Source organism: Belonocnema kinseyi, chromosome 6, assembly GCF_010883055.1.
Source record: "Belonocnema kinseyi isolate 2016_QV_RU_SX_M_011 chromosome 6, B_treatae_v1, whole genome shotgun sequence".
NCBI lineage: Eukaryota > Metazoa > Arthropoda > Insecta > Hymenoptera > Cynipidae > Belonocnema > Belonocnema kinseyi.
Genome location: NC_046662.1, coordinates 73280509 through 73299334, shown reverse-complemented (window position 1 = coordinate 73299334; position 18826 = coordinate 73280509). Strand labels below are relative to the sequence as shown.

The 18826-nt window shown below is 29.6% G+C and overlaps 1 protein-coding gene across 2 annotated transcripts in view; it reads left to right on the top strand.

The window, feature by feature from the left end:
* The window catches only part of LOC117174622 (IQ motif and SEC7 domain-containing protein 1), a 187413-nt gene that overhangs the window by 32841 nt on the left and 135746 nt on the right, over positions 1 to 18826 (top strand). The window contains exon 1 of one of the 2 annotated variants that reach the window (XM_033363874.1): positions 4574 to 4767. The exons of the other annotated variant lie outside the window; for it this stretch is intronic. The gene's annotated coding sequence lies outside the window, so the exon portion shown is untranslated. Of the gene's footprint in view, positions 1 to 4573; positions 4768 to 18826 lie in introns of those variants that run through there. 2 annotated transcript variants of the gene reach the window in all.

Below are 18826 nucleotides of genomic sequence, written 5' to 3'. Positions count from 1 at the left end.
CCCCCCCCCCCCCCCCCGCAAGTTCGAAGTGTGCAGTTTTGGATGTTTTTTTCCGACTTTCATTCAACAAAAACGAATCTTTTTGTGCAAGCACTGATTTGGTAAGTAATTGATTAATTTTTATAATACTATAAAGCATTAATCCGATACTTACATAGTCTGTTTTTGAACATTGATTTGAGTGGCACTATTTAGAGAGACTGGATTGAAATGCTGGTGCTCGAAGTGAAAGTGCGATGGTGGGGGATGCGATCGAGAAAAATTTGGTGAAACGGCACTATTCAGGGCGGCATTATTCAGAGAGCGAACCGCATTTTAATAATAGTATAACAAAAAAGGGTATTTTTAAAGAATCGCAGACGCATATATGTGACCAAAATGCTTAAATACGCAAAATTTCCTGCTCTACAATTTTTACGGTGGCTTCATTAATGTTGCTTTATCCAGAAATGATCTATTTTGATAAAAACTGAACACGCGTAATTTGCTCTGACCAATGGATAAAAAATTATCAACTTTGGAAAATCCTAAACTATTAGTATACATCTGTAGATATTAAAAAGTGAGATGTTAATTTGTAACTTTAAAAATGTTCAACTGAATTATTCATAATAATACATGAAATTTATGAATATGTCAAATAACGAATGTAAATATCTCGGGTTTTAACTTGCTTCTGATCATTTAAGGAATTAATTTATAGCTTATTTGTAAATTTAAAATAAAACTTAAATGTTCGTACATAAACGAAAAACAGATAAGGGGTATGAAATATCGATCAGATGATTCTTTCTATTCTAATTAAGGATAAGATAGGATACCTATGCGCGATTCTCATTCGCTCGGACGATTTTAACATTTGAATCTTTTAGTTTATTAATATGTTCGACATTAATATCTGCATGTTAAGTGGTACAATCAGTCCTTAGAACATATACGTTTAAACAAATATTTTTAGAATTTTATTTTTAACAAACTTTTAAAAAATGCGGTTACTTTGAAAGATCATAACTCATCGTAGCGGGTACTTAAAATAGAAGTTTATTCTTTCAGAATTAGTGCTCATTTCTAGCAAATTTAAAATTCGCATCTGGATCACTAAATAAGTCGTATCAGCAAAAAGACCTACCTTTGTTAAAACGGTAAAAAAACTACCAGATGTCTGAACTAATATAGTGGTTACGGGTTAGCATGCATGTACAATGCATTTATATACATATATAATGCGTATATATGTACCCTATTGAAAATTTTAACAAGATAGAAGTGATCCTGAGCTTGAAATATGTAAATGTGATATCCAGGCTCGAGCTGTCGGAAAGAGGGTTTCCCTGACAGAAAGGGTTGAAGTGGATTCGAACTTTCTATATCGTAAAATGTAAATATTTGTTGTCACTCTTGGACGGATTGGATAGTGTTACATGAAACAGATAAGAGACTATGTACTATACGTTTCCTTGAGCTAGTCGCATGTCGCTATAAAACGGGGATTGGAATCTCAGCGATATTTTATTTTATGCCTTTCTCAAAGGGTAACAAAATTCAATCATCAGATATTCAACTGATTTCTCAAAGATTACCAAATAGGAAATTGTAAAAATATATGATTTATGATTAAAAATTATCCAATTAAAAATTGTTTATTTTCTGATGCGCCAAATTTAAATCTTTTTAATTTAAAATTTAGAGTGACGACTGGAACGGGAAACCGGGAAATGGGCGGGAATTTTCTGAGACAGAAAAAAACAAACAGTGAACTTATTTTTCGACCAAAAATTTTACAAATTTTTAGAAGAAAAAACTATCCAAATACATTATATAATGCAATTTAATATAAATTTGATTTCAACATTTTTTTAAACCTTAAGATCAATTATTAACTTTTTCAATTGTGAAATTATTGAGTTTACAATGCGAAATTTTTAAATCTTGAATTTATAAAATTATTCATTTTGGATTTTAATTTTCAATTGTACATTTTATATTTAAAGAATTTAAAATGCAGTTTTGAAAACTTAAAAGGAGATTATCCGAGTTGGTTTTTTTTTAAATCTCATGAATGATTCCCTACTAAAGGGACCATTGTATGAATAGTAATTTGCCACAATTTCGTGGAAAACTGATTTATTGCAAAAAAAATGTCCTTAATATGTTAATATATCGTTAATATGTTAATATAAGTTTTGAAATCTCTTGAAATCTTGAGAATTTTTGTTAATCTCTTGAAATGATTTGGAATCTCTTGAATATCTCTAGACGTCCCTTGACTAAAAAAGTTCCATTTTATATTTTTTCATGTGCTGATGGAACTTTTATGAGAAGAAAATATCAAAAAGTCCCACCTAATTTATTTATTTTTTCTTTTATTTGTATCACCAATTCTTAGGACAAAATTATCGAAAAAGTCTCACTTAATTTTATTAGCTCGAATTTTTTAGGAACAAAGTAGCTAAAAAGTCCCACTTAATTTTTTCAGCAGAACTTTTTTTAGGACAAAAGTATCGGAAAAGTCTGACTTCCTAAATAATTTCTACTAAGAATAAAATTAAGAAAGACTTTTTCGGCACTTACGTCGTTAAAAAGTCCTGGGGAAACGGAATATATTTTGAACTTTGTTGGTACTTTATTCCTATTTCAGCAGTAATTTTTTGGATCATAAATCACCTTAACACTTGTATGGCTACAAATTTCGAAAACAAATAAAGTAAACCCTTTCCGGTAATTTTGTCCTAAAAAAGGACTGCTCAGTAAAATAAAAAAGTGGGATTTCTTCGCAAAAAAATTGAGACTTTTCTGGTAATTTTGTCTTAGAAAGTCCCGCTTATAATTAAAATAAATCAATTATGCGGGATTTTTTCGATACTTTTGTACTAGAAAAGTCCCATAAACACTTGTGAAAATTTCGAAAAAAAATCAAATGAAACTTGTTTAGTATTTTTGTACCTAAGTGGACTAAAAAAAATGCTTATGAACATTTGGTACGTAAGTACTGGTTTTTCTCATACCTAGTATTTTAGCGGGACTTTTATCTGGGATCCCAATAGAATTTTTGTACATTTCAATTACAAATACAAATTTGAAAAGTTACAGTTCTGAATGTTAATTTCCGGTTTACAATTTGATAGCTCAAAATTCTCAGAAATTTAAAACTAATCGAATTTGAATTTATCGAACCTGGTGTGCTAGTCATTCTACTGGCAAGCTTGCGCAATTTTAAATGTGTTATACTCTCCCAGTTATTTATTAATACTGGGCGTACTTTGGATATTATTCTCGACATTATTATAAACTGACTGAATTTAAAATGATCAATTTTGTACGTTTTAATATATAATTTGAATCCCTTCAAATTTGGAATTGTTCCATTTTCAATTTCTTAATTTGCAGTTCAGTTTTTAATACTTATTCGAATCGAAAACTGTTAGTACACTAAATTTGTATTAGACTCTGTAATTCCGCTAAAGAATTTTCCAAATCACAGCAAGTACTAGAAAAAATGTTCTCCTTTTCCTCCCCATTAAACCGTCAAACTTGCTCGCACTTTTTTTTTCACCAAAAAAAGTAAAACCATCTCAATCTAAAAAATGCGAGCGAGATACAGTCTCACATGTGCAAGTCGTAGTCATGGTCACGGAGATTCGGTGCGCGTTTCCAAGTGGGAAAAGTGTCGGTACAAAGGGATGTTCGGGACGCTGGGCGTCCCGACGGCGCAGAACCGACGCGATTTCGACGGAAGAGTGGAGCCTCTCCTCGTACACGTTCACGCACACAGTACCCCCTAACGATTCGTACTTTCCTAGTGCTTCTCCATCTCATTCACTAAGCTTCGCGAAAAGTTGCTGCCCAGCTACTCCACAATACACACATTTTCACACACTTCCAGAAATTTCACTCTCATGCCTCTGACTCTAGTCTGCCCTCTTTACCAGAGCGCACTCACTCGTATACACATCCACACGCATGTATCCACACATACGCTCAATTTCACGCCATCTGAAAATAATAGACTTTGCCCCTCGGAAAATTAATCTCCACTCTCGAAAGTAATTATTTTCCTAGGGAAATTAGTGTTTACCGTCCCTGGGTTGCTTCTGGACCCGAGAATTAATTATTCAAAGTGAATTGAAGATGTTTTAGACATAATGGTATCAGAAATTAAAGTGCGAGATTCTACATATGAGGTACATCATAGCACATTAATTACGAGCATGCGCAGTAATCACATACCGACACATGTGTGTTAAAAAATGAATTTTTGTTTATGCCACTTTTTTTCTACAATTCTTTTTTTGTCCCCTTTATAAAATCCTTGTGGAGTACTTTTTGTGAATGGTGGGTGAGATGTGAAGAGTGAAAATGGCGGAAAGGACTCCTTCAGTTTAGGATGAAACGTGTTCCCGCGACAGTGATTCTTTGTCTCGCTCTGTAAGAAAGTAAATAGTGGCTTATTATTTTTATTTGGCAAAGGTTATTAAATTTGGAAAACAAATTTAAAACTATCTATCTTTGTTTCGAACTGTTATAGACGAAATTTAAAATGACCGCGCATGGTTTGGTGTGAAGACGTGACATTGTAAGCGTGTGATAAAATTGGAACATCGCCGGTGAAAATTCCCTGGAGGATGTCGCGTCGTCGCTTTGTTCGCGATGCTGATATTGGTGACCGTTGAAACGTACTAGTTTGATTTAGTTTAGTTCAATGAAGTCTCGGGGATTGTGCGCATTGAGAAGATAAGAGACGAGCTTCAAAGAGAGATTTTTTAAACGGTGAGTATCGCTAAATAGAAAAAAAATGTTTTCTTCCGGTGACATGTGCTGTAATTAGTTATAACAAAGCCACATTGTTCTACCTGCAAATGAGCATTCTTTGCTCTTGGCGCACTTACGTTTTCCAAGGATCTAAACGTCTCTTTAGAATCGGAAATGTTAGATTTTTACTGTCTAGTCTTATTATAGGTTTTACTGTGAAATATACTGTGATTATAAGGAAAGTTAAGAAGTACACAAATCCCACGTTAGTTTTCAAGTGACCAAAAAATCTACTTTAAGTAAAACTTTCTTAATGAATGTAGTTTCCGAAATACAATTTATATTATTTTCCGACCTAACAGTGACATTCTCAGTTTCATAAAGTGCAAAAATTGGATTTTTTTATAGAAGTAACGACCGTAAAGTGCAAATATTTGTATCATGTGTCTTTTCCTTGAACAGTAAAGGTTGTCAGCACTAGTATTTTGAAAAGAAAAATAGATGAATAGATTTAGTTAATCTTATCCCCTGAAATCATAAAATAAATTTTGTCAGGGAAAGTTAAACAGTGCTAAGTCCAGTTTGTGATGAAATACAAGTATTTAAAAAATTTAAAGAATTCACACTAACCTAACTAATTAGTATTTAACTATCATTATCAAATTTAAAAAATGTACTTATATTGAAAATGTTCCTTTTTCTGTTATATAATATGGATTTCACATGATATTTTATTAACTATTTATATACTAAATTTATTTATAATACCATATAGGGAAAACTAAACGGTGCTAAGTCCATCGATAAGTCCATTCAATTTGAAAATTCTATTAATTTGAATGGCTTCAAAGTTTAAATTGCTTATATTTCTTTAAACTTCTAATATGGTAATGGTAAAGTGGAACACGGGGTAATGTAAACACCGAGTCTATCTTTTCTTTTAGAGTAGCATATTTCAGTTAATATGAAACAAGTACAAACTTTTCTTATAATTTTTAAAAGATTAAAATATGTCCCGCTTTAACAGTAATTTTTTGTTGACATAAGTCCCGGATTTTATTCTATCCTATTTATTTATTTATTATTTTCACAATACTCAAGTTCTAGAAAGGTTCTCCTAAAATTGAACTAAAGTATCCAAAAATGTTCAAAATGTGTCTTATTTGACAGAACTTTTTTTTAAAAAAGTACGGGAAAAGTTCCTATTAATTTTCTGTACATTTTTATTCATCCTAAATAATTGTAGGTAAAAAGTGCTAGAAAAGATCAATTATATATTTTTTTAATTTTTTCGAGTGCTCATAATATTTATATCCCAAAAAGTATTGATGAAATATGAGTCGAGTAAAAAAAGTTCCAAATATGTCTAATTAAATTTCCTAGCCGGTCTTTTGTTTATCACAAAAGCACAGAAAACCTGGTTTTGAATTATTTTTGAAATCTTTACAAGTACTAAATAATATCTTAATTGCAAAAATCCTTAAAAAGTTTCCACTAACAAAATTAATAATGACTTCTCCGGTATTTTTATTCTAAAAGTCTCTATGAATTGGGGAATTTTTTGGTATTTTAGTCCCATTTCAGCAGTACTTCTTGGGACATAATTCCCATCGGTACTTGTAAAAATTTAGAAAAAAATTTAATGGAACTTATCGACATACTAAAAAAAACTAGTTGGTGCTTTTCCGGCACGTTTGTTCTAAAAAAAGCCCTGCTTATTACATTTCAAAAAAAATAAGTGACACTTTTTCGGTAAATTTATCTTAAAAGCTAATTGTCCTAAAAGCACATAGACAAATTTTAAAAGAATCAACTGAGTCTTTTCCAAGTACTCTTTGCTTACAAAAAAAAATACAAATTGGATTTCTAAAACAATAATCGATTCTTCAAATAGCATCAGTGGTAGCGAGATACTTTTATAATATAGCGAGATAATATTTAAAATTATTAAATTCCTAGCTTATCAATTCTTATTATTTAGTAAACTTTTTCAATATGTTACTTTATTTTATTTCATTCCATTGGTTATTGATGAATCATTATCCTTTACATATTAGCATATATTTATAAATATCGATTGAACAATTAACAAGTGTCGTAGAAAGTGTGACAAATTATTATTAATGTGAGTTCTCATGTATTTTTTTTCTTTGTATTTTTGTAATAAAAATAACAAGTTTTTACAAGAAAAGTGGAAAAGCTGTCTTCTCCTGACAAGAACACTTTATGATTTAGTCTCTAATTGTTAAGTCGAAAAGTCACGCTAGGTACAGTAACGTGATGGGTGAAGAATGAAAATAATGAGGGCTATTAACGAGCAGCACAGACATGTAAATTAACCATCAGTTTCAGTATTTTTCCTTTGCTTATTCATGGTATATATATTCAAAATTAGAAATTCGACTGGAATTATAAATTTAAAGAAACATTTGTATACCTCAAAAGTTTAAATATTACTCTGAATCTTTAATCAGATGATGATTTAAAATTGTTTCTAATGAAATTGACACATGTCTGAAAAATGCTGTATTACTAATAGAAATTTTGTGTTTTTTAAATGCAATCAGAATTGACGTCTTTCCATTATGACAATAACAAATTCCTAATTAGTAAAATGGGTTTAATCGCCTGGTGATTGGAGCTTAAAGTAGAATGATTGGAGCGGAAGGTCGAATACCTATACAGTTACAGTTCACATTTATTATGCGGTATGCAGATAATATGCGTGGATGTGAGATTGAAAGTGTTGAGACCTGCTTTTGTCGCATAGACAGACATACGTCTCCGGGTCCAAGAAAGTAGCTGAACGTGGGTCGAAACCTAACCTACAAAATGCTCCAGTGACTACACCCAGCACCACGTTCTTATCTCACGTGGGCAAATCGACTCAAGCTATTTCTTGAAAAGGAATCTTCAATTTTCATTGCCTCTTTATAAATCCCCAAGCATCAGCCCCTCAAACATTGATCGGGATGACTCTCGACTCTCGATAAAAAGTAAATTCCTTAAATCCGGATTCGCAGACAGTTTTTGCTGAAGCAAAAATCAGAGCCAATGAACGTTCTATTATTATCAATCGGAATTCCTTTGTTGCCATATTTTATTGCACTCTAAGTTTGCGAATGAAAGTTGCTGAAGAAGATTATCCTGTTATCTTCTCTTTTACGGTCTTGGAAACTGAAAACAGTTGTCGTTAAGAGTTTTTAGAAGGAAATGAAAGTTGATTATTTCAGGAGAGTTAGGATCTTCAGGGCAGATCAAGAATGATTGGGTATTAAATTACATTATGATTATCTATTGAATATTTTGAGAAGTAATTTAAAAGGACGATTGTATATTTCGGTTTGTACAATAATGAAAAAATGTTATCTCGGAGAAATAGAATCTTTTAATATGCTTGTTTCGAGAAAGAATCTTGTGGCGTGTCACACATTGATTTCATTTATCAGAGAATATTCTAAGAAAAAATTACAACCCAAAGTCCACATCACTTGTCCAGACAAAATAGTCCTGATAGGAGAAAAAATGACATTTTGACAAGTGTTACAGATTTTCTTTTGTAGATATGATTGGCTATATAGAACTACCATATTTGAACGTGCGGTCGCTTACATTATGGGATCTATTATAAAGGGTCATGTCCTCACAAAATCTGTCATTTTTCCTCACGTTTCTTTTCCGAGCCACCGTCTTCTGTCAAAACATTATTTTAACAGGAAAAGCGGTAGTCCCAACATTTCCTTTGATCCTCACGATACATCACTCCTGGGAAACTGGGAAAGTTTTCTCTATTTCATTGTAAAACAGTGCCTACTTAAATATGTTGTCCAACATACCAAATAACACACCCATTATTAATTTTTGCGAATTTTGAAGAAGTCAATGCATCCTTCGCAACCAATTTTTTAGGTTGAAATTGCGTATTACATATCATATCTAGGTTGCAAACGTCTAAGTAAAACGAATTTTTATTTTGTTAATCATTTTTTATTCATATCACAAGATAGAATAATATTTAAATAAACAAGTTATATTTATACAAATTGTACCATAAAAAATAATTCGAACTAGAAAATAAATTTTTCAACAAAATATAAATTTTCTACTAAAAGAAAAAAATATTGCCGCTTTTTGACTTGGAACTTTAAACCATATTATCCAAGACGTGTAAAAATGAAGTTTTTAAAATAATTTTCGATTACCAGAAATGTTTCAAATTTGACCAAAATTGTCCGTGTAAACGTTCTCACGCACATTTAAATTAATTTCAAATTTTTCTTTTACATCTCTTGGATAGTATTATATTTTATAAATCTTAATTCAAAAAACGGTACATTTTTTCTTTTGGAGAAAATTTCATTTTTTTACCATTTTTTCGCTTGGACTATTGTTCATGGTACAATCCGGATAATGTAAGTGGAAATTGCTTTTTTAAACATTATTCTCTATTGTCATATAAATAAGAAATGAAAAATCATCTTTTGTATAATAAATTACAATTGACAATCAGTCTATTTTTTAAAAGCCTGATTTTTTACGTTTGGTGATTAAATAAACAAAAACAGATTGTTTCACAGCATGTATTTAAATTTTATGGAATGCTCTGCAATATTTACTTTTTTTGTAAAATTTGTTAATCTTTTATTACGTGTTGGAGAACACTACGTTTGTTTATTTCCTTGCAAAAAATCATGCTATCAAAAAATATTCTCGATTCCATATACAGAAGAGCTGAAACCTGTTTCTTTATACGGAGTCACCCGAACTTGGTTCCATGTCGTATGGAGAACTCTATGTATACAATTTAAATTTCAAATTTAAAGATATGAAATTATTTGAATGTGCAGTGGATGCTGAAAAAAATTTTTTTTTAATATTTTAATTATACTTTAGGGTGATTGCAAGTCAGGGAAAACATGAAAATCATGGACAAGTCAGGGAATTTTTATAAAAGAAACTATAAAAACCTTCGAGATAAATACATTTTTCTTACAAATTTTAAGAGATTTGAATTCTGATCTGTTCCACTGTAGAAAAATGCGAATTTTTGCTTTCAGTTGAACTTTAAATATTATTGATCGGGGAAAATGAAAAACTGGTCAGGGAATTCAGAAAATTAAGTTTTGCGGCCATCCGGAATTGCCTATTCTATTTCAAGTAATACTTACCAATTAAGGTTTCAACTATACCCATTAATATACCTTTTATAGTTTATTATGAATTTTCTATTGAATAATAATTTGCAAACCATTTCAGTATTTAATTTGTTTAGAAACGTTATGAAATTTGGATTGAAACCAGTTCTGTGTACCGCAGATTAGATTAGTGATTGGGATAACTGGGTTTAAAATCAGTTTCATCGAGCATTGTGTTCCAGAGAAAGAATTGAATGTTATTTTTGAAGCATTGATTTTGAAATTTCGACTGTTTTTTTGAAAAATATTTTTTTTTCAATTCAACTATTATTGTAAAAAATTAACTTCTGGTTTAAAATTCATATTTTGGTTTTGATCAATCAACTGAAGTCCTTCTTGGTTGAAAATTGGACTACTTTTTTGAAAATTCCTCTTCTTGGTTTAAAAATTCACCTGTCTTAATAGCAATTTCATCTCTTTTTGTATAAAAATTGCAACGGTTTGGTTTAAAATTAATCTTCTTTGGCTGAGGATTCAACTATTTTGTTAAAATTTCGTCTTTTTTGGTTGAATATTCGCTTTAAAAAAGGCTAACTGATTTGTTTAATATATTTTTTTTTATGATTCATCTCTTGGTTGTAGTTTAAATATTTTGTTGCAATTTTTATTTCTTAGTTTCAGATTAATTTTTTTAATTGAAAATGTAACTTTTCTATTTCCGGCTGAAAATTCATTTCTTGTTGTTGAAAATTCGTCTTTTTAGTAAAAATCTTCAACTTTTTAGTTAAAAGTTAATTTTTTATTTTGGAAAATTCAGAAATTTATGTTAAAATTAATCTTTTTGATTAAAAATTCGACCATTTGGTTGAAAATTATTTTTTTTTTACTGAAAGTTAGACTTTTCTGTTCTTGTAAATTATGGATAGATATTTTACCTAATCCTCAAAAAATTTTCCATTCTCGATTACAAATTTATATTTTTCAATTGAAAATCCCTGTATTTGATTGAAAAATCGTCTCTTGGTAGAAAATTAATCTTCTTGTTTGAAAATTCGTGCTTTTCGATTTAAAAATCCTTGTTTCATGATAGAAAATTTGGTTTGGAAAACATCAGTGAAAAGTCAGGGAGTTTTGAAAATTAGGTTTTTTGGCCATCTGGGCAATACCAGCTAGTGTCAGGATAAAAATGAGAATATTTCGAGGTTCGAGAGTCGAGAGTAACAGATGCACCTCGGTATGACAGAACATTTTATCAGCCCCCTCTTTTTCTCATCCCTTCTCCAGGACGCTTTCTGCAATCAATAGTCGTCACACGTGTAATTGCATCTAAACTGCTAGACAAATTTTAGAGTCGCACGAACTACAAATATAATGTTTTCTCTTGATAAAGACTTTTTCAACCAAATATTTCCAGTTTCTGAACAAGGAAGGCAGAAACAAATTCTAGTTTAAACAAAACAAGCAAATTGAGCGAGCTTTCTCTGAGAAGAATTTATAAAGTTGAAAGAGACTTTTTGATATGCAAAATAAGGGAAGGAAGCTGAATTCAGTAGTTAAAGTTCCTTTGTATTTTTGCGGGGTTTAAAATTCAAAGTAGATCGTGAAAATACTTTTCGTAGAAAGTTTTGTGCTTTTTTTTTAGGAATATGCATGTTGATTGCCCTTTGCAAATGTTAAAAGTCAAAGATAAGTTTTGAATACTAGCTTCGAATTTGATTTCGAAATAGGTGAATACCAAGTCTAGTGCTAAATAAAATTAGCAAAGGTCAGGTGAGAAACAACTGCTTTTGCTGCGACTCGTTTTAAAGACTACTACATTCTTATCAAAATCTTTAAAAATGAGAAATTTTTTTAAATTTAATTTGTTCAAAGTGGAAATTGTGCTAAGTTTTAAATAAAATCGGATTTGATTCACATCATATTAATACTTGAAAGGAATCTCCACAATTGGGTATTAATAATTACGTTTCAGGGAGCTTGAATATAATACTATTTGACAATAATGAACAATCTCCGAGCCGGAACTAGTCACAATCCCTGTCGGCTTCCGATAAGGGGTAAGTCGACGATGAGACTTGAAATTCTGCCAGAATTTCCAGTTCCAGAATCGCTGATTGTAAGGCCTCAATATTAATTCCGTGATATGGAATGGGGCCAATGTCAGTGTTTATCCAGTGTTCTAAATACAGATGAAAATAAACAGTGTTAGCAAAAAAGTAATCACAGTAAATTCGAAAGATATTTTTTTATCTAAAGTAGAATACAAATTTTGCAAACAATTGATTTTAGGCGATAAAATTTTCGAATACAAAAAAATGTCCAAAGCACCCAGAATATGTTTTGAAAATTCAGGAATTTTGACTCCAACGTTTCAAAATAACATCTCATTTTACATTATGCTAAATTAATATAGAGCGTTACAGGACATTTTATAAAAAATATTAAACAAAAATAGTGATCATTATTCACTGTTTAAAAATTAACCATTGTTATCCGTATAATGAATAGTTTAAATAATTATTTTTGAGTTATATCCTAAAAAAATAGCAACGCAGCCTGATTAAAAGAAAACTTTTGAGATTTTAACACAATACATATATAAGTGATATTTATGAATTTTAAATATTTAAGAAATAGTCTTATATCATTTAGCAATTTTTCATTAAAAAGGTTTAGGTTTGGGCAGGTCATAGGGTGCGTGATAAGACATATTGTATGCTTTGATATAAGTAGTTTACTGAGATAATTTTAGAAAAAAATTATTATTCAAAGGAACAATGGAAAATGACTAGGATTCCAAGTGTTCCATTTTTTTGGCAATCAACCAATAATAATATTTTCTCACCAGCTGTAAATGACTTTTATTCTTTGTTGAATCTGGATTAACAATTTCAGCGTGATATTTTGAAAGTTATTTTCTCTCTCCCGAGCCTGCGGCTATGCAACCATTCATGCACCGAGGTACGTCTGGTTACATTCCATCAGTGGTTTCAAAGCCAATTATATGTTTTAATACACATATTGGAGTATTTTCATCGGGGAAAACCGTGAAATAATGTAAAATTTGAACTAAGGAATTTTCGTAAACAGTTATAATTTTTACTTTCAAACGAAAAAATTTTTAAAATAATTATAATTCTGATTTTGGTAGAGGGAACTTCACTTCTCTTCAAATATTTAAAAGTCGGAGAATATCTTATGCTTCTCATTAGGATAGAGATTTTTTACATTCGAAAGCTGTACAAAATTATTTGTGTTCAAAATCTTCATTATTGTCATATGTCTTAATCTAATTTTTTTTTTAAATTTCTTATTAAAATTAAAAAAGTATATTTACGAAGCTTCAATATTACTTGCAAATCCAAAATATGACCAGATTCATAAAAAAGTTAATAAATTACCTTTTTAAAAAGCGTTTTCCAAACCTGTAAATATTTTGGATCATTTTATAAATGCTCACATTTAAGAAACAGGTCAAATACGTTTCGTGAAACAAATCTGTCAAGGACAAAATATGTTATTTTTTAGAGGAAATTAGCCGACAAGTATATTTCCAAATTAAATTTTGATATCCATTTTTTTAAATCACAATTTTCTTCTATAAAATTTTTATATTTTTACCCTAATTTAGATATTTCAATTTTCTTTTTGAATTCTGGTGATTTCTGTTGTCCAATTTCGCAGCCCTTCGGAAAATTTTAAAAACTTTTAGAATTAACAAAGTGACGACGATTCGCTTAAAATTAAAACAAAAAACTACACTTGTATTTTTTGCTAGCTTTTTTAGTTTTGACGTTCGCTAAAAAAATCCATCCTGTGAGTTTTATGCGATTTAAGTCATTTTCGTATGGTCAAGGGCATTTTTTTTTGTTCCTAAATCAAATTATTTCATTTTTCTCGGAAACAACGAAAGATACATCACAGTAAATCCCAGATATATTTTTTGCCTGAAGTTAGATAAAAATTGTCCAACCAATTGGAAACTACAAATATCCCATGTCGGATAATTTTTATCGGGAGGTGGATAAAAATTACTGGATGAAAGATAAAATTGTATTTTTTAATTGTTTGCAACGTTTTTATCTAACTTCAGATAACAAATATCTCGGGTATACACTGTGATACAAACACATTTCAACAAAAAAGTTTACACGTGCTTAAAAGTTCTACAAAAAATGCCACTCGCTCTTTTTTTATATCTTGCAAAACAAAACAGTAAACAAAAAAGTAATACCAAGGTAACGCTTTAGTTTTTTAGTACGTGTAACGCGTTATTTTTTGAAGAAATTAATGGTAACGGTAACGCGTTACAAATCTTAAGGCAGGGACGCGTTACTTTTGACTGGTAGCGTGTCAAGCACAAGTTTTTATTATCGGATTTAAATAAATTTCATGCTACATTAAATCTCGAATGCTACATCACTAAAGAATGTTATACTTTTTTGTAATATCCTTAGCGTGACAAAAAGCTTTTTGGAAGGAAGAAATATTCCTATTTTCACATCGTCAGAGATGTTGGATGAAGAAGAGATCAAAGAAGTTAGAGGTAATTTAAAAAAAAAATGACAAAGAAAAAAAAGGGACAATGATTTCGGATGTGTCCGTGACTCGAGCACGATTCCGACGTCTTAAACACTTCCTATTTCAAGGGACAAACATCACGTGCACTTTCATTTTCGGGGGTGTATCACGTGCAGCGCAGCCATTGACTATGGGCCACCCCATGGGTGTTATATTGATCGACGAAGGTTTTGTGGTGTAAACGCTCCCTCACGCCGACGGGGTTTGTAATACGCGCGTATACTTGCCACTATCGATTTTTTTCAAGCGTTGAACCCTATTCCCCTCCTTTCACTAACAAAACTTGCAGTCACTTGTAAATACTATGTTTTTTGCAAAAATCGAAGCCTCAGCAGAAAAAACGTTGAGTCAACATAAGTTTTGTGCCTACGGAGTATAGTCAAATTAGGATTTCTGCTAGTACAAATTAGCAGTGAGAACAATGCTATAAAATATTTGCATACGTTGTTTTTAAGCGCTGAAAAGTTTGAGGCGGAATTCTTAATCAATTTTTTGTTATTACAAAAAAAAACACCAAATTGCAATATCTTCTTAACATGTTTGTTTGCATTGTTCCTTTCGATTAAGTGATAGGTAAAAAGTGTTTAGAACTTTGTTTCTAGGGCATTCAATAAGCTTCAAAATGAGCCCTGAGCCAATATCGTAAAATAAATAGTTTACGAGATATGAATTTGTTAATTAGCATTGTGCTATCGAGTTTTCGCTATTGTATTTTTAAATTGGATAGTTCAAAGTAAAACCTTTTTTTTATTTCAGAATCCACAATGACAGAGTGGTGCAAGAGCACTTTTCTAGACATTCATATTTTGTAAAAAAAAAAAAAAAAAAAAAAAAAAAAAAAAAAAAAAAAAAAAAAAAAAAAAAAAAAAAAATTTTCTTCCCATACATATAGCTGTCAGAAAAATCTAAAAAATTGTGTGTAAATGTTTAGGAAGATAGATTTTAATTCTTATGTTTCCAAAATCCTACGTGCAATATATTCGTTTCAAAAATATTATTTAAACGATTCTTGTAAACAATTTCACACAAGTTCGCTGGCTGTTGTAAGTATATGAAAAATGATTGTTTATATGGATTTTTTTATAAAGCATTTAAAAATTTTGTTAATATTTTAAACATACATCTGAAATTCCGAAGATTCAATTGTACGAAATTTGTTTTCCAATTCTATTTTATCCAGAAATAATGTTCCAACTACAAAAAAATGCATTATAATTTTGCTTTAATAAATATATTATTTCCAATAAAAATTCGTTTATTTGAACGTTCAGAACTTCAAGCAAATCTGAAGATGCACAATCTGAAAGAATTTCCAACAAAACTGAACTCCACAGATTTTTTACAAAATATGAATGTTTTTTAAAAAAAGGTCCTCTAACTCTATTTCATTTTTGGATTCTGAAATTTAAAAAAAAATGTTTTTAAACTTTGAACTCTCCAATTATTAATTATTTTTTAAATTAAACTGTACTTTAAAGATTAAAAATGAAATAATATTTAGTATTTAGTTCACAGTTTTAGAATTTCCAGATAATAACATTAAAAATTAAACTATTTTAATTGGAAAGTCCTATTAGTTAAACGAATGTAAACGCCCGATTGAAACTTAACAAACTATTTTTAATATAAAAATAACTTCAAAATAATATATTTACAATTAAATGCTTTATTAAATTTCAAATATTAGTTTAGGATAAAATATTCCGTCTTAAAACCATTCAATTAGAAATTTTTTTATTTAGTAAAGTAACAATTACTTTAATTACTTCATTTAAAATCAGTAATTATAAAGGTAATATTTCAAATTAAACAAAAAAACTAGAAAAATTGAAAACAATTTTTTATTTTAAAACATTAATTTGAAGAAAATATTTAAAAAGATTTAGAAAGATTTACAGAATTATTATTTTCACGGAAAGTTGAGCAACTTCCTACTGCGTGAAGACAATAAAAAATATTAGAATTTCAGTAAATAGTCACTGATTCTCAGTGAATTTTTATTGATTCAAATAGCTAGAAGTTTGTGGCTGATTCTCAGTGAAATGCCATTGATTTTAATGTAGATAACTAAGATTTTGAACTTTTCGTTTTTAATATTTAGTACTACAAATAATATTTTTGATGATTGATTTGGGTGTTTGGGAAAATGTGATCAATTGCCTGTAATTTTAATTTGAATATAAAAGAGTTCATTGCATTTCCAAATTGGAATCGCCTTTACTCCCAGGTTTGCTCTATTCATTGCTGGGTCTTTCGCTGACTAGCATTGTCTCCCTTCTGATGTTAGGTGCTCATTAAATCATGTATGACTAATATGGGAACGACCTAACAATGTTCGTGTGATCGCTTTTCAGTTTTGAACTCACGTAAATAACTTTATTGAAACGTTTCAACCCGTTATTGCATGCATGAATGCCATCCATTTTGAAAGAAATGTAAACACTGCAATTAAAATTGATTCATCGTGTTTGTCTTTGTGAATTGCATTTAAATAGTTCTAAGGTGAAAAAAGAAATAACCAAAATGTGATTATGTCATTGAAAACCTTTTTGATTGAAGTTCTATTGTGAATTCATTCTATAATGGAATTATTATTAAAAAGATTGATTAGAATGTCAATGTGGGAGTTTTCTGGGGGCGTTTCTGTTGTTGATTTGACTAATTCTATTTTCAGTAATCAAGTCTGATTCATGAAGAAAATATTGCACAGAAATAACAATTGAGTCTGAAATAAAAGTTAAAGTTTTGGAAAATGCACCACTTGTTATTAATCGTGATAACAAGACAAATAAATTTGAATGTGTATCATTTTCGTAAAAAGTTGTAATCACGAGATCTCACATATGACTTTTTATTTTGGTTGTGATTCTGCGTGAACAGGACTTTTAGTGACTTTTTCAGTTTATCTACTAATCCAGATTATAAATTTTATGTACCATACATTTTTTCAATCATAATTTCTAAAAGTCATTTTATTTCATGATAAAATCTATATCTAAACAGTTATAAACATTATATATTGCAGAGAAAATCTTAATTTTGAGAGATTTTTTTTAAAATAGAAAATAATTCGGTTCTGAACATTTTGTCATGGCACTATAATTTGCAAACTTTTTCTCACTTTTAAAGACTGGGAGAAATTAAATTATGATGCACAAAAACTTACAATATCTGAATTACAGGAATATTGGTATACCCCTAACAATAAAATTACCGTTACCGGCAATAAGATTTCTAGGACAAATACAAATTATCTATATTTTACTTTAAAGAATTAATTTTAATCCTTGTATCTTTAAGGTTTTTAATAATTTTACAAGGATTCAAAAAAAATTAATCTTAAGATTCCTGGGAAAATTTTTAATGATTTTTTTATTTTCAAAAGTCAATTTTAAAGAAAATGAAAAATTATTTCAAAACATTTCATATTGTTTTTTTTTTTATTTTGAACGATTAGAAGATTTATGAAAAATGCGAGTAATGTTAAGAAATATTTAGATATTCTAAAAAGATTAAAAAATAGTTGCAAACTTCAAAACATTTTTTTAAATTTGAAACAAAATATAAATTTTTGAAGATTTCGTACAAAAGTTCGAGAAGCTTCTTAAGAATTGCAAGAAAGAATATAAAAGATTTTAAAGCATCATTTTTTCATTTCGGAAGATTATAAAATTGTAGAAAAATTCAAGTAAGTTTAAGAGATATTTGGAAGTTTTGAGAAGATTCAAAAATAATTTAAAACTTGTAAAGCTTCCAAGAATTTTAAAACTCGTGAAGATTTGAAACAATTTTAAACAAAATGTACATTTCAGAAGATTGCAAACAAAAACTAATAAACATAGTTTTAATTATATTTGATATTGGCGATTAATTATTGAATATTTATTACAAAGATCCAGGATCTTAATCAAAAATTAATCATTAATTAATGGCTAATGCCATAGACATTACAAATTTGACCTAAGAATTATTTGCCAATTACAATACCAAAGATAATTAATCAAATATATGTTTAATGAATATAACAACTACCATGATAATCAAATCTGCGCAGATGATTGAGACACCGAAGTTGTATTATACGAGGGTAGTTCAATAAGTCCTTAGAATGACCAACATATGGCGCGCGAATCGCTCCAAATTATCTGTTTTCAGTCAGCACAACTCCCGACTAGATATATGGTGCAGTCACAGTCCACATCTTCTGAGTTTACGTGTTTTTATAACCAATTGAAAAAAAAAAAATTGTTCGTTAAGAAAAATGGGAAAAAAACGAGTTCAGAGCGGTAATCAAACATTTTCATTTAAAGGGTTTAATTCCATATGAGATAAAAAATGAATTGGACTCAGTTCATGGCACA